General features: G+C 32.5%; 1 long non-coding RNA gene across 1 annotated transcript; it reads right to left on the reverse strand.

The window, feature by feature from the left end:
- Positions 1-6,394: 6,394 nt before the first annotated feature.
- LOC143068175 (uncharacterized) lies at positions 6,395-11,858 on the reverse strand. Its single transcript, XR_012976128.1, has 3 exons — positions 11,726-11,858; positions 7,970-8,057; positions 6,395-7,110 (listed from the first exon to the last, which is right to left on the reverse strand). It is a non-coding gene; the product is annotated as an uncharacterized LOC143068175 (long non-coding RNA).
- Between the last annotated feature and the right edge of the window lie 4,683 nt (positions 11,859-16,541).

Genomic DNA, 16,541 nt, shown 5'->3' on the forward strand with positions numbered 1-16,541 from the left:
GTTTTCGCGAGAAATCCATGTATTATTATCGAATTACTACATTTAATCATTGTCTAGTGCCCTAAAATGAGATTTTCCGAGACGCTGGGTTTGAAATGGGATACCCTATTTAATTTAAACAATATTTGCAATCTTTTCAAAAAGATGCAGATGGGAATTTTCGTTCCTTATAAAAGTGTTCGCAAGGAGTTAAATTATAAACTCCTTATAGGATTATCAAAAAGCAACTATTAAGGACCCCCTTGGAATAAAGATCTTCCAAGACAACGTGTTCGAGAGTTTGAGTTTAATACATGACTTTTTAAAACTTAATGGACGGAGCAGGATTATCTCACTCTTCCAGTTAACCATACATCATCACAGTTGCATTGGTTCTTGTTGCTCAGATTTTAAATTTCAATGATTTCGTCCGAGACCACAATTGTCGTCCCTTGATTTTCGTTATTAGTCCCTAGTGATAACAGTGGGTTACTTGCCAATAATTTTTATACCCCTTCCAAATTTATTTCTCCTTGTTTAATGCCTGACCTTGTAAGTAGGGGGTGGGGGGTGAAATTACACTGTAAAAAAATTTGGGTCCAGAATTTTACAGGAAAGTAGTGATTTGGTCCAGCTGAAAAAGGTTAAAAATTAGCACTTCGGAAGCTGTCAAAAGATTTCAAGACACCCTAAACACAAAATTGTCCATATTTTGAGTTAGACGCGATGAAGTTTTCTATAATTTTGATATAATTTGTCCCAAAATTAGTACAACACACTGTAAAAGTTTCATTGAGAAAGCGTAGGTGGGATTTTTTAAATTTTCATTTATGTTCTAAAAGAAATGCACTACGAGTTAATTGTGTTCTCGGACCATTTGTTTTGTGGACTGTTGTGTATCTTGTTGTTTTTCATTCAGCTGCGGCTTTGTTGGTTTGTTTCAACCCTTTTTAGTGTGATTATCCTTTGGTACACTTTGCCTCTCTCTTATATATGATATTGCAATAATTATATATATGTAAGCGTTCATATACATTTATATGGATACAATATTGAATTAAAATAGATATAATAATTAGATGAGTGAAAAAAAGGAAATGAAGTAATAATTGTACGTGTGAGGAGTTGGCATTCTTATAAAAAAGAAGATGTGGTATTATTGCAAATGAGACAACTATCCACAAAAGACAAAAATGACACAGACATTAACAGCATTAGGTCACCGTACGGCCTTCAACAATGATGAAAGCCCATACAGCATAGTCAGCTATAAAGGGCCCCGATAAGACAATGTAAAACAATTCAAACGAGAAAACTAACGGCCTTATTTATGTCAAAAAAATAAATGAAAAAACAAATATGTAACACATAAACAAACGACAACCACTGAATATACAGGCTCCTGACTTGGTCGAGCACATACATAAATAATGTGGCGAGGTTAAAGTCTTTTACACTAGAAATATTTTAGATCTTGTTATATAGACTAATTCTTATTCATTCTGGTCGTAAGTTAGTCTGTCATCCTCAAACGTGTGAGCAATGGTGTACGTACACCAATTTGTAGAATACATGGGATATTCAAAGACTTAAACGAACGTTAAGTCTCAGAGGCATGACTTTTTATTAGTTGTTAGTGGCTTTGAAATAGCTGTCAGATAACTGCGAGTACTCTCAGATCTGTTCATTGTGACTTTTTGTGTCGGGATGTATAAGTACCCGGCCACGTCCACTTGTATTTGTGTCTATCTGATGAGTTAAGCCTTTTTCAACTGATTTTTATAGTTCGTTCTTATGTTGTATTGTTATACCACTGTCCCAGGTTAGGGGGAGGGTTGGGATCCCGCTAATATGTTTAACTCCGGCACATTATTTAAATCTGTGCCTGTCCCAAGTCAGGAGCCTGTAATTCAGTGGTTGTCGTTTGTTTATGTGTTACATATTTGTTTTTCGTTCATTTTTTTACTTAAATAAGGCCGTTAGTTTTCTCGTTTGAATTGTTTTACATTGTCTTATCGGGGCCTTTATAGCTGACTATGCGGTATGGGCTTTGCTCATTGTTGAAGGTCGTACGGTGACCTATAGTTGTTAATGTTTGTGTCATTTTGGTCTTTTGAGGATAGTTGTCTCATTGGCAACCATACCACATCTTCTTTTTTATATGCTCGAAACTTTAGAATAGTTTAGAAATTTATCAAATCAAATAATCCTTGAGTGATGGTTTCGTTATTGAAATTCTAAATTGATGTTTAACCGCGCTAAATATTATATATGATAATCATACGAATAAGTCAGGAACGGAGTTTCAATCTGTAATTCAATAGTCGTTGTTTGTTTCTGTATTTGTTTGTCGTATAGTGTTTTGTAAATCAATGGTTTTCTCGTTTGAATAGTTTTATCATTATGTTAAATGGTGTCGGCGTTTGCTACATGTGGAAGTGCACACATTTACGACATGTTATTGCTTAAACGCACAGTTTCTTCTTCCCGCTAATAATATATAGTCACCATTTGCACCTATATGCGAATGGCCGATTGACAATCGCTCCAAAATATTTTGCAACATTTCAGTTAAAAAAAAACTTTTTTAAGTCTGGTAATATTTTCGTCATATTTCCAACAACTTTAATTTTCTTAAACATTACAAATATTACAAATATAACAAACAAACAAACTTCATTTTTGGAACACTATCACAAAGTTTACGTAATACATGTGTAGCTATTTATTTAGATAAACTGTATTAATCCATACATTTCGGAATTATTTAGCAACTATATCCAAATGACGAGGAAGTTCGAGGTTATTCAAGTAATAAGATTAAGGAAACTTTGGTTAACACAACAGCATTTTCAACAAAGTAGTTTATTTTTGTTTGACAAACTCGAAAAGAGGGGGAAAAGTAATACAATGGTTAATTTCTATCACGAAATAAATGCGTTTAATATTTTAGATACAGATACAATATAGTGCATTCGTAAATGTAAAACACTTTTTAATAGAAAATTTAAAAGAGATACATCAACAGTGTTTATTTTAGAATTGCTCAAGTCTGTAGGGCTTATTCCCGATTGTCCCACTTTTTTTTAAATTAAGAGCTCATATTGTCCCACATGAAAAGTTCTGACTGGTCCACATTATTTTATGAGACTGGTCCACATTATTTTATGAGGCGAAATGTTCTTATCCCTTGTTAGATTGTCTCTATGGTTTTGTTTCAGATATATAAGCCAAAATCTACATTTTATGCGATGCTCTTCTTTTAGACATTGCGGCCATCTTAATTATTGGGCGGGGTCATCGGATACTTTTTTGAAACTAATTACCCTAAGGATGATTTTGGCCATATTTGCTTTAATTTTGCCAGTAGTTTCAGAAGAGAAGATTTTTGTAAAAATTAATGACGACGACGAATAATGAGAAAATGAGAAAAGCTCACTTAGTCCTATGGTCCAGGTGAGCTAAAAAGCAAAACGGACAAAAAGCAACGGACAAAAAGCAAAAGTGTCGGACAAAAAGCAAAATTATCGGACAAAAAGCAACGGACAAAAAGCAAAAGTATCGGACAAAAAGCAAAATTATCGGACAAAAAGCAAAACGGACAAAAAGCAACGGACAAAAAGCAAAAGTATCGGACAAAAAGCAAAATAATCGGACAAAAAGCAAAAGCGGACAAAAAGCAAATCGCGGACAAAAAGCACCGTATCAAGTATAGAAAAATAATTATTTTTATTGTTATAAAATTTGCATGAGATGCCCTACCGATATGAAAACTGTCACCATTAGTTTTGATATTCAATCCCTTATGTCAAAAGTTTTAAAGAAAAAACGAAAACAAAAGAAGATATTCTATGACATTTCTGCCAAAATGTCTGTCGAAACAACACAACATATGGAAGGAAAACACTGCATGGTACACACTGTAATATACAACAGATAAGAGATTATAGATACATACAAACATTCAAACACATAAATATATATTCTAATTCGTCACCTCAAACGTATATAAAGTATTTATAAAATAAAAACAAACACTTGTTTCATAGAAATAGCTCGCCAGCATGTGCAGCTTACTGTTATATTTTATTAAATCAAAATATTGAGTTCCAATGTCATGATATCGGCAACACCGCTGCGTAGTACACGACAGCCTACAAAATAGAAAAACAAAATCAGAAATCATATATACATATATATCTTAAAAATCAAATAAACCATGCCCTACTGATAGTATAAATATCTATCTATATCTATGCGTGAAAACATTTCAAATATACAAGCATCTAAATCCGGGGGGGGGGGGGGGGGTCTTTGCCTAAACTAAGCTGCCCTACTGAACGGTATACGTGCTTCGAATGACAATATATCTTAAATTACTTGAACAAGACAACTATTCGCGCTTTAAAAATCCCGTGCTATTTACATAACAAATATCCTACTCAATATATATTTACGCAATGCGACAAATATTGACCCATCCAAAATTTTATATATTTAAAACACAAACCTGTTTATCTAATATAAACACCAATAGATGACCACTATGCGGACACACAATCACGTGTGATTGTTTACATAATAGAAAACACGTGTATGCTCAACTTTAATAAATGCATATATGAAAAACTTGACAACGAAATGGCAAAATACGAAAAACGACAAGAACTTTTTACAATTTGTATTTTTCGGAAATAGGTCTTGCGTCCAATCAACTGCAACAGTATACATTATTGTTTAGAGGCCTGCTCCAGTGCATGATTTTCACTGAGGTGAAGACCAATTGGAGGCCTTTGTCTGTTTTCTGATTTTTGGCCGGTTGAATTATTATCTCTTTGACATTTTCCCTAATCCATTTACTAATTTAATAGGAGGGAAAACATCATATGAGCAAAAAAAACAAAACAAAAAAAAACAAAACAAAACAAACTGAGCAACATGTACCCGACAAAAAAGCGGGGATGATCTCAGGTGCACCGTTGTTAGTGATACATATATTCTATAATGATCAAGCGACTCGTGGTGGCTTCCGTGAAATTATCGAAGGGATAACTTCAATTTCATCAACCTTTGTTTGATAGCTCCCGCGTAAGCAGCCACTCTCTACCAAGGAAATAATGATAGGAAAAATAAACGTATTTACTAGGAGATGCATACTCTATATGCAGGCAATGCTGAAATAATGTTACATAGAAATCGAAAGCTCTTAAATTTGAATAGTTTTTTTTACAAAGTATGAGTTTTCCCTTCCTTTTTACAAGGTATTTGTATCTACGTTGGCCATTCCTTTTTATGAAACAAAGTGAGACCAATTAAAGATTGTAAGTTGTCTTTACAAGAGGGAAAAAGACTGAAGATTGTAGGTACTCTAACAGATCTAAGGAAATTTTAAATATCCACATCTCATTCACACCGCCTCTAAAGTATGTAGTTTTACAATAACTCTGAAAACGGACTTTGCTCGCTGATATGTATGTAATTTGGGTAATAGTATCTAATAAAGTAAAGTATAAGACCCGTTTCTTTATCTTTGGTTGAAACTCCAAAATAACAAGACAGACATTTGAATTTCTTCTTTGTTATTCATAAGTGTCTTTCTTGGGAGCATATGTTGAGTTTCAGAGTGAATTGTCAATCATACCTAATTCCTTTATCAAACGATGAGTTCGAGATTTTTTTAACATTTTCTCAATTGAATTATACTTAAAATGATATTCAGTACTGATATCTCATATAACACTGGACACTTTTAATTTGCAAAACACTCATTTGCAAATCCGCCGCCGCCTCAAACAAGAGCTACAATATCATGTATATAACCAAAATGTGCGGAATTACATGGGATTCAATAATATCATTGGTTTTATACTGTTACTTTCATATTTATTTTGCAATTTGAATTATAAAAACATGGGATTTTCAATATCCCATGGGACAGGGCAAAATCCCATGGGATTTACCATTATCCCATGGGATTTTGGTTAAATCCCATGGGATTTTTTTTTGGTCCCATGGGATTATTGTAGTCCCATGGGATATTTGTTGTCCCATGGGACCAAAAAAATCCCATGGGACTTTAATTATCCCATGGGATTTTTAATATCCCATGGGACAAAATAAAATCCTATGGGATTAAAATTATAAATATATATATATAAATATAAAGTTATGTGTATGTTACAATGAATGCTGTTTGGTAGTAAAATGTTTTAAATGTATACGAGTTTTTTATATTTTTTATATATACATATATATAAAAAAAAAAATTTTTGTCACAAACATGTTTTTTATTTGTTTATATGACAATAAAGATTATTCTTATTTTGGAATGTATAATAAAAATATTTTACAGTCAAAGAATAAAGTCCTTTAACTGAAACAAAAAGATGAAATTTCTAAATAAATGAAAAAAATATTGTTTTGAAATCTTTGTCTTGTTTATTCTATTATGAAAAATAGAACTGAAAAAATATTTCATATTCTGACTGAATAGTTCACTCTTTTCATGAGGTAAGATTTTCTTTGTTATAGGTTCATTGCAATACTTGTATAGGCAAACAATTTGAATTATATATACCTTTGTGGTGTACATAATAGTATGCTTATATTTGCAAATTTATAATATAAACACTTTTTGTTAAAGTTTTTGCTTTCTTTATTCACAACTTGCTATGTACAATTATTCAGTCCACTATATAAGAGTGAAGTCAATAAATAATTTCATTCACTAGAATATTCCTGCAATTCTTAGACAAAACATTTTTTCAATCTGTTCTTCAAAGATCTTCCTCTGTACATCTTTATTGAATGGAGAGATTCAAATGAGAAGACAAAGCAAGTTTATTTGGACAACAACATTCTAATATCTTGTTCATTCGTTCCATCTTTCAATTGATAATTACATTGTTGTATTTATATGATCAAGTTCTTGTGCATCAATGATTGTGATGATATGACTCCTTTTTGTTTATAGTCATCATGTTGAAATTTCCTCTTTCAAATAAATGTAGGAAAAAACATGTTCCATTTCAAATTAATAAAAAAGTCGCACTATGGAGAAAAATATCAGCTTTAAGTTTTCCGTTCAGTATTGATCTGTGAATGATGACCATGAAAATCGAGATGTCTGACCTACAAATACACAAACTCAAAAATTATCAACGAAGAGATCAATAAAATGGCTATTTTATCATGTTTATGATTAATATGATAAACTTTAATTTTATAAATATTCAAGTACTAAATTACAGAAATCGCTTAAATTTTATAATAGTTTAGTTAAAGTACAGCTTATTTAAAATTATGATAAAAAAATATAGGCCACCGATGAGTTAAATAAGATATTACATTTCTAATGCCAAAAAATGGCATTTTTGCACCAAAGGGAGATAATTTGGAGCTTTTTCAATGATATATGCATTTTAAAAGTCATCTGGGGCCAAACCGAATTGATTGTTTTGAATGATTTGGTGTACCATATGATAAAATGAGTTATGAAAAAAAAATATTAAACATTTTTCTGAAATTGTTATACCCTAGAGCCTCCTTAAATGTCATTTGATCTCTATTGGAGAAATGTCTCATTGGAAATCAGACGTGTTTCTTATTTTTATATCAACCCAGCCATATTATACCTGTCTAATATCAGGAGCTTGTACATAGTTCAGTGGTTGATGTTGGTTCATATCCGTCATTTTTATTTTTCCTAATTTTTTGTTTTTATAAATTAGTCTGGTATATTTGACGTTTGAATTGATGCTCTGTTTTAAATTTGGTTAGTGTTGACTTTTATAGATTACTATAACATGTATAAGGTATGGGTTTTCTCATTACTTACAGGTCATCAATGGCCTCTAATAAGTAATTACAATGCTTACATCCACTAAATTGAACTCTGATGGATAGTTTTCTCTTTCATCATACCACAATTTATTTTAATAAATATTTAATCATTATTCAAGGAAAAAAACTTTTATAACAGTGGACTTACCATTTAGGCTTTGTTGACCTCTGTAAATCTTATTTTGTTGCTAATTTCTTCTGTTTATAGTTTCCCCTTTATCTTTCAAGTTCTTGCCCTACACATAAAAGGGTAAACATCATTTAATGACAAAAATAACTACTACATGTATTACATAATTAGTAGGCAACTGAAAATTTTGTCTTATTTGTATATAACATCAACTTACTCATCATTCTTGCTGTTCAATATCATGAATATTACCATTATTCTATGAATATGAGGTCACAGTAAAATTAACCTTGGTAGGCAGACATCTTTTTTTATATGATACCTTGTAGTCATTCCATACAACAAGTAGACCTATGCTTAAAAAATCTAAGGCCAAAATTAAAAATATGTTTGTTTCCCCTCCCCCCACACGGGTCAAAAATAAGCGCCCGGGTCAAAAAAATATTTTCCACAAAAAAAATCGAAATTAATTTTTTCCTAAAAATAATTTGTTTCCATTTTTGGTTAAAAGCAGAAGGATTGATAATCTAAATAAATACACTCAAATTGAGCACAAACAACTGATAAGTGGCCTGGACTGGACAAGTCAAACCATTCATGTGACCATGCTATGACAATCACATCCAGTTAAAAAAAACTAGAGGCTCTCAAGAGCCTGTGTCGCTCACCTGTTAATGTGTTTACTGATGTCGGCCATCTTCGTTGGTAGGCGGGGTCGTTAGACACTTTTTTTAAAAATAGTTACCCTAGTATTATGAATGTGGCCAAGTTTGGTTAAATTTGGCCAAGTAGTTGTAGAAATGATTTTTATACAAGTTACAAAAATGACGAAAAGTTGTTCAATATTGACTATAAAGGGCAATAACTCCTTAAGGGGTCCTCTAACAATTTTGATCATGCTGACTTATTTGTAGATCTTACTTTGCTGAACATTATTGCTGTCTACAGTTTATCTCTATCTTTAATAGTATTCAAGATAATAACCAAAAACTGCAAAATTACCTTAAAATCACCAATTTTAGGGCAGCAACCCAACAACAGGTTGTCCAATTCAACTGAAAATTTGTGAGGGGATATATCTTATTCTGATGGACATTTAAATCTTGAAAGATTTGCCCTAAACGTCTTAGTTTCAAAGATATACAGCAAAACCTGCATTTTACCACTATGTTCTAATTTTAGCCATGTCGGCCATTTTGTTTGGTAGGCTGGGTCATCGGACACATTTTTTAAACTACAAATCACAATGATAATTGTGGCCAAGTTTGGTTAAATTTGGCAAAGTAGTTTCAGAGAAGAATATTTTTAAAAAAGTTACAAAAAATGATGAAAAGTTGTTAAAAATTGACTATAAAGGGCAATAACTCCTTAAGGGGTTGCCTGACAATTTTTGTCATGTTGACTTATTTGTAGGTCTTACTTTGCTGAACATTATTGCTTTTACAGTTTATCTCTATCTATAATAGTATTCAAGATAATAACCAAAAACTGCAAAATTTTCTTAAAATAACCATTTCACAGGCAGCAACCCATCAACAGGTTGTCCGATTCGTCTGAAAATTTCAGGGCATATAGATCTTGACCTGATCAACAATTTTACCCATTGTCAGATTTGCTCTAAATGCTTTGGTTTTTGAGTTATAAGCCAAAAACTGCATTTTACCCCTATGTTCTATTTTTAGCCATGGCGGCCATCTTGGTTGGTTTGACGGGTCACGCCACACATTTTTTAAACTATATACCCCAAGGATGATTGTGGCCAAGTTTGGTAGAATTTGGCCAAGTAGTTTCAGAGGAGAAGATTTTTGTAAAAGTTTACGGACGACGGACGCAGGACGACAGACGAAGGACGCCAAGTGATGAGAAAAGCTCACTTGACCTTTCAGGTCAGGTGAGCTAAAAAGAACATGCCTTCCTGGTCTGTTTACAAAGGGTAGACCCGGGGGAGGGGAAACAGACATTCTTTTAAATGTGGCCTGATAAAATGACAAAACCAAGAAAACTTATCATTGACCAAAGAACAATAAAATGCGGTCATGGTTTATATATGAATCTGCCATTCAGACATGCACAACTTACAATTGTTTCATATCTACCAAATATAATCTACCTGTAACTTTAAACATATGATAAACTGACAAAACAATGCAGTGTTTCATTGCCCAATGAACCATGAAAATGAGGTCAAGTTCATATAAAATATGACCGACAGCTAAGTGCATCTTACAATTATTTCATTCACTAAATAAAGGGGCCTTATTGCTTACAGTATCCGGAAAATAGACCAAACCACAAAAACTAAATATTTTCAAAGTTCCTTATACCCTGCCAATTTGTTATGGTTGTGCCTGTTCCAAGTCAGGATCCGATAATTAAGTGATTGTCGTTTGTTTATGTGTAACATATCTGTTTTCAATTTTTTTGTACATAAATTAGGTTGTTAGTTTTCAACTTTCAACTTGGCCATCATGTGTAAAATCTTACAAGTGTTGGGAAAACAGGAAGTTGTCGAGTGATGAATCTGAAAATGCATCACACAGTATAGCTGACTTATTTAACCCTGAAACCAAATTTCAGAAATCCTTCTATTGTAGTTCCTAAGGAAAATGGGACAAAAATATTCATCGGACGGACTGACTGACGCAAGGATGGATGGACAGACAGGGGTAAAACAGTATACCCCCCCTTTTTTAAAGTGGGGGCATAATTTTAATACGGGGCTATAAAAACCCATGCAAGATGTCAAAACAAAAAGAAGTAACCTAATTCTTACTTGTTAGGGGCTATTTCTTTATTGTCGGTTATACATATCAATGGCGGATCCAGAATTTTTCATAAGTGGGGGCCCGCTCAAGTCACGCTTCAGTGATTCCCTATATAAGCAACCAAATTTTTTTCCAAAAAGGGGGGCCCCCCCCCCCCTAAATCCGCCTCTGCATATAACAATACAACATATTAAAGGTCTGTAGAGCTTTTATCCGACATACATATATGACAAGCACAATACATTTGTACATGAAACATAAAGCTCATCACTGAGATAGTAGTCTCAGATAGAGGGAGGCGGGGTCAACCAAACTCCCCTATTCAATCTGAATGTAGGACAGAAAGTCACAGTCAAAGAGTCACACACTGTCACAGGACAAAAAGTCACAATTTAGTTTTGAGATTATTTTTCTTTGAACAAGAAAACACTCTTTTTGTATTTTCTTGAAGTTTTATACATGAACATGATGTAGCAACTTTAAATTAAAATTTATTAAAAACAAATAAATCAGTGCATTAGGTTTGCGCACATTACCATTACATTTGCGCACAAAAATCATTACGTTTGTGTGCAGCTTTTGATTACATTTGCACGCATTTTTTAACATGTAAATATAAAAAAAAAGATATAGTACGATTGCCTTTTACAGCCGACTATGCGGTATGGGCTTTACCTCGGGCTTTGCTCATTGTTGAAGGCTGTAGGGTGACCTATGGTTGTTAATGTCTGTGTCATTTTGGTCTCTTGTGGACAGTTGTCTCATTGGCAATCATACCATATCTTCTTTATATTGGCTTATGGTTGAAGACCGTAAAGACCTCTAGTTGTTAATGTCTGTGTAATTTTGGTCTCTTGTGGACAGTTGTCTCATTGGCAATCATACCACATCTTTTTTATATTATGAACAATTTCCTAAAATTAAAAATGAATATATGTAATAAAAAGAAGATATTTCAAAATCTGTATTTTGTTTTGTCGGAATGTCTTGTGACTTTCTGTTCGTTTACCTTCCATCTTAATCAGTGAACTGAATAATTGTTTTTCGCAGAAGTCCGGGGAGTGTTAAAAAATCACATGTGCAAGTTGAGAGTCAACACTTACAGAGGGACTACACAATACTTTTTCAGAATGTCAGCAAAAAAGAATCACTGGTGACAGGGGAGTGTAACCGATGAAATGATCCTGAATCAGATAAGATTTTCCCGGTATGTCTTAACACCGCTCAGGAGGACCTCCTGGGTGCACACATGCAGGGCATACAAAGTGCACTCATGGCAGACTATATAGTCGCCGTCGTATCTGCACACATGATGGATGTATATATTCGTTATAGATCGTCATACACTTCTCATTTTAGAGTTAAATTTGCAAGCAATCTCTTAAGATTTTAAAATAATAATGCTACTAAAAATATATTATTTCCCCCAATTTTTTCGCCATATAAAATATTTAGGTGACTGTGCTTTTAGTGAATATAAACGATGACGAGGCCTCACGAATAAATATAAATATGAAATATACTGGAACATCGATTAGGATAGATCGAGCAGCAGAGTAAACTTCCACATAAATCTCGAAGTTATTTACGCCGGATAATATAGACTGTGCTCCTGAATAAAGTTGTCAAATACATTAATTTGTGTTTTTTACTTCTACAAGAAATTTGATTCAAATGCTAATTACGCACCATTTGCTGAGCAGAGAATCATTCTAAGCCAGGAACCGTCTATACTAACTGATAACAGTAAGAATAGAAAGTCTCTGTAAAAAGGCAGTCAATCCTAACAGAACTGTATTAACTTAATGATACATGTACATCAAGTTCCAGCACCTCACCAAGCACCCTTGCCTTGCATACTGAGATGGCAAACTGGTGTGTGTTCATATCGTTTGATTCAACGTTTGTTTGGTTATTTTTTAAGGATCGTTGTAAAATTATATCTAAATCTTTGTTGAAATACGATTTTAAATTGTTCAATTCTTTCTATTTCATAATTTTGTCAAAGTCTACTTTTTAAAGTTTTAAATTTTACAGAAAAAATGAATATTCCCTTTTGATTTGAAGAAAATCTTTTTGAACTGTCATGACATGGTGTTGCAAAGCTGATTACAGGTAACTATTACATACAGTAATTCAAGTTCCATTACGACAGTGCGTGTATTCTCGGTTGTGTATAACGTATAGTTTTCTAGAGAACATCCTGTCTACGTGTAATACAGATTAATGACATTATACAACATTTCTTTGGTTAAATGGGATAAGGTATCTGTGTCTATTCCCTATTTCAACACCACTAATTTTTCGAAGAAAAAAAAAAAAAAAATTATATGAAATTAAGAAGAAAAGTAGCAAATATAAACTTCAGTAATTGCGCATTGAGTAAACATAATTTCAATATTGCATGAACAAATCCGTAAGAAAACGTATAGATACATGTATGAATAAAGATGTGTTTAAAAAGACCTATTGGCTTTATTTCACACTAGAACCTAAGATAACTAGAACTAAGCAATGGTTGATCCAGAAATTTTCATAAGTGGGGACTCATTGACTGCCTTAGAGGGGTCACGTCCAGTCATGCTTCCGTGATTCCCTATATAATCTACCATTTGTTTCCCAAGATTTAGGAGGGGGGCTGGTACACACATATATATATAAATATACCTCTGCGGCGGAGCCAGCCATTTGAAAAGGAGGGGGGTCCCAACCCAGGACAAAAGGGGGAGGGGGTGGTTCCAACCATATGTCCCCATTCAAATGCATTGATCGTTAAAAAAAAAGGGGTGGTTCCAACCCCCGAAACCCTCCCCCTGGATCCGCCACTGATACCTAGTATCACAGGCACTTGTCTCAAAAAAAAATTTCCTTTATACCTTAAAATAACACGTGTTATATTAAGGTATATACGTGTTATATTAAGGTATAAAGGAAATTTTTTTTTGAGACAAGTGCCTGTGCCTAGTATGCATATAATTAAGAACAGCTTTGAATATATGCATATAAAATAATGGTACGTTTAAAAACCGTTCAGGATCTCCTGGTTGCACACAGGACATTAAGTAACTTAGGACATGTATATAAATAGTAAGAGTTCAGGGTATACATTCGATAACTAACATATTTTATAATTTTGTAATTTTTGTTTTGATAAAATCAGAGACATATAATACTTGTATTGAGACATATATAATACATGTGTCTCTGAAAAAAATCAAACCATCTTTAAAGAAGTTATTTCAGTTTGAATCGACTGTCTTTTGCATTAGAATTCCAAAACGTTAATGTTATTTTCAAATGCCAAAACCTGCAAGAAAGAAACATTTATATTCGGTGATTTTTACACTAAACGTTTTCGTAATTTGTTTTAAAAATATTAAAAAGTACATGTACATCGTTTTTTCAAGATTTGTATAGTAACTGGTTTAATTAAGTCCCCTTGATGAAATTTAAATTGCGAGACGCTAATTAATAAACTTTGATCTATCTATCGGCATGCGTCGCTATTTGGGATACGTCACGGATGACCGATGGTCATATTCAATACGATATACCAATCATCATTTGAATTTGGTCAATTGATCTTTAATAATTAGGACTAATTGGTGATGGTTAAAAACATATAGAAGTAAACTTTGCAAAAAAAAGGTTTCCTTGGAAAAAATTATGAAAATATATGAATATACTAAATAATTTGTTTTTCCGAAATAATAATTAAAGACGTTTAGAAATAACAAATTTTCACAGTTGGGAAATTTTCAATTCAAGTTATTTCATTTTGAAAACGTTGAAAAATATAGATCTTATTATATGTACAATGTGGGACTTGTTATAATGAATATTATCGCCAATATCACCATAATTACATAAAGAACAGATACAATATTCTCCTAAAGAGTTTGCCATCTAACAATTCAAAATGAAATGTTGAGTCGAAACTGAGGTACCTAATCTATAAAAAGAATCACTATTTTAGTCGAAATTAAACTGTATATATTCTTTTTTTCAAAACTCCTGAAATAATTTAACATTATCTATAGAGAGCTTACATATGCAAATCTGTTTAGAAGTATGTGAGCGTAAATAAAATTTGTTTATTAGCCCCCCCCCCCCCTTTTCCTTCTATAAAATTTAATTGTAAACGATTTTCTTTCTTAATTTGTGTTTGCTCATTAACTGGGGTTCATGCTGTCAAAAAACAAAAATGTCTCCTTGTGTAAAAGTTATTGATAAAAAAAAATTTGAAGCTTCCAGAAGAATAACGGTACGTCTAAACACCGCTTGAAGGACCTCCTGATTGCACTCATGACATACGAAGTGCACTCAGGACCCTTTATAGTCATCGCACACAGGATGAATGCATATATTCTTTATACGCTTCTTATTTTAGAGTTAAATTTGGTAGAATTTGAAATCGAACTTAGATAGATATGTGACATTTGTAATTCTTAGAAAATAATAAGGGCACGTGTCACTGATTACACAACTACTGAGCCATGAATTATCCAATCAACAAAATTAATTGGAGTATCTTTATTGTTGTTTTATATATTGTGTTGTTTGTACAGTGTGACCATGCGGGAAGTAATATTGTGACGTTTAGAATGAATATCACGATGTTTTAAGATTTTCGTCTTTTATTAAAATTTCGTTCCATAAATTTTTAAGTTTTATTCTTAATTTTATTATCATGTCCTGGACCAGTAATTAATTCTTTGCACGAGTTTGAAAAGGGAAATAAATGTTCATACTTTAATAAAAGAATTTATATTAATTAAAGTTTTGTATATGGAATCCGTTCTTAACGGTAAAAGCCGTACTTTTCAAACAATCAAACTCATATACATGTAGTTAAATGTTATTTCTCATTTTTATCGAACTTGTCCAGGAATTTTATTTTTGAGTTATACGAATATTTTAAGAAATCCGTTTTTATTAAGTTTTTTTTCTCTAATTAAAGTCGTTTTGTCCAGTTTCACAAGCCTGAAACGAATTTCAATGCGAAAATAAATTCTGAAAATGAACTTGTCTCCGTTTTCGTCTCCGTTTTTTGAAAATTATGATATTTTGGGTATAATTATTTCTAAAAAATATGTAAGTTAGATTGTAGTAGAGAGAAATTATAAAAAAGATGATGTGGTATGATTGCTAATGAGACAACTATCCACAAAAGACCAAAATGACACAAACATTAACAAAGAAAGACTATTTCGAAGACAGTTTATTGCCACGAAATCCGTTCAAACCACGACTAAGTCTTCGTGCACAGATTTCCGTTAAGGTTAAACTGAATATTGTACATAATTGTCTTCTCTTGTATAATGGTTTGTTGAGAATAAAGATATACAAATGTAATAAAATTTGATATTCAGTCAACATTGTGTTTGTTTAAAAACTTGATTAAGAGAGAGAGAGAGAGAGAGAGAGAGAGAGAGAGAGAGAGAGAGAGAGAGAGAGAGAGAGAGAGAGAGAGAGAGAGAGAGAGAAAAGAATCACACTGAAAAACAAAAATCGAACTTGTTACAGAAAAAAACGCAACTATAAAATAATTTTCTTTATTCGTGAACTGCAAAACACAACACATTAATTTACCCGTCATCATGAAAAATAAACTGAAAAAGCACATCGAATGAGATATATATTTTATTTTTTCTATATGCAAATTCATGTTAAAGGTAAAACTGAACTAAACAATACAATTCCTAAAAAAACAATAAAGATAATCCAATCAATTTTGTTGATTGGATAATTCATGGCTCAGTAGTTGTGTAATCAGTGACACGTGCCCTCATTATTTTATAAGAATTAACATATCTATCTAAGTT

Source organism: Mytilus galloprovincialis, chromosome 3 (genome assembly GCF_965363235.1).
Source record: "Mytilus galloprovincialis chromosome 3, xbMytGall1.hap1.1, whole genome shotgun sequence".
In the NCBI taxonomy this organism is placed as follows: Eukaryota; Metazoa; Mollusca; class Bivalvia; order Mytilida; family Mytilidae; genus Mytilus; species Mytilus galloprovincialis.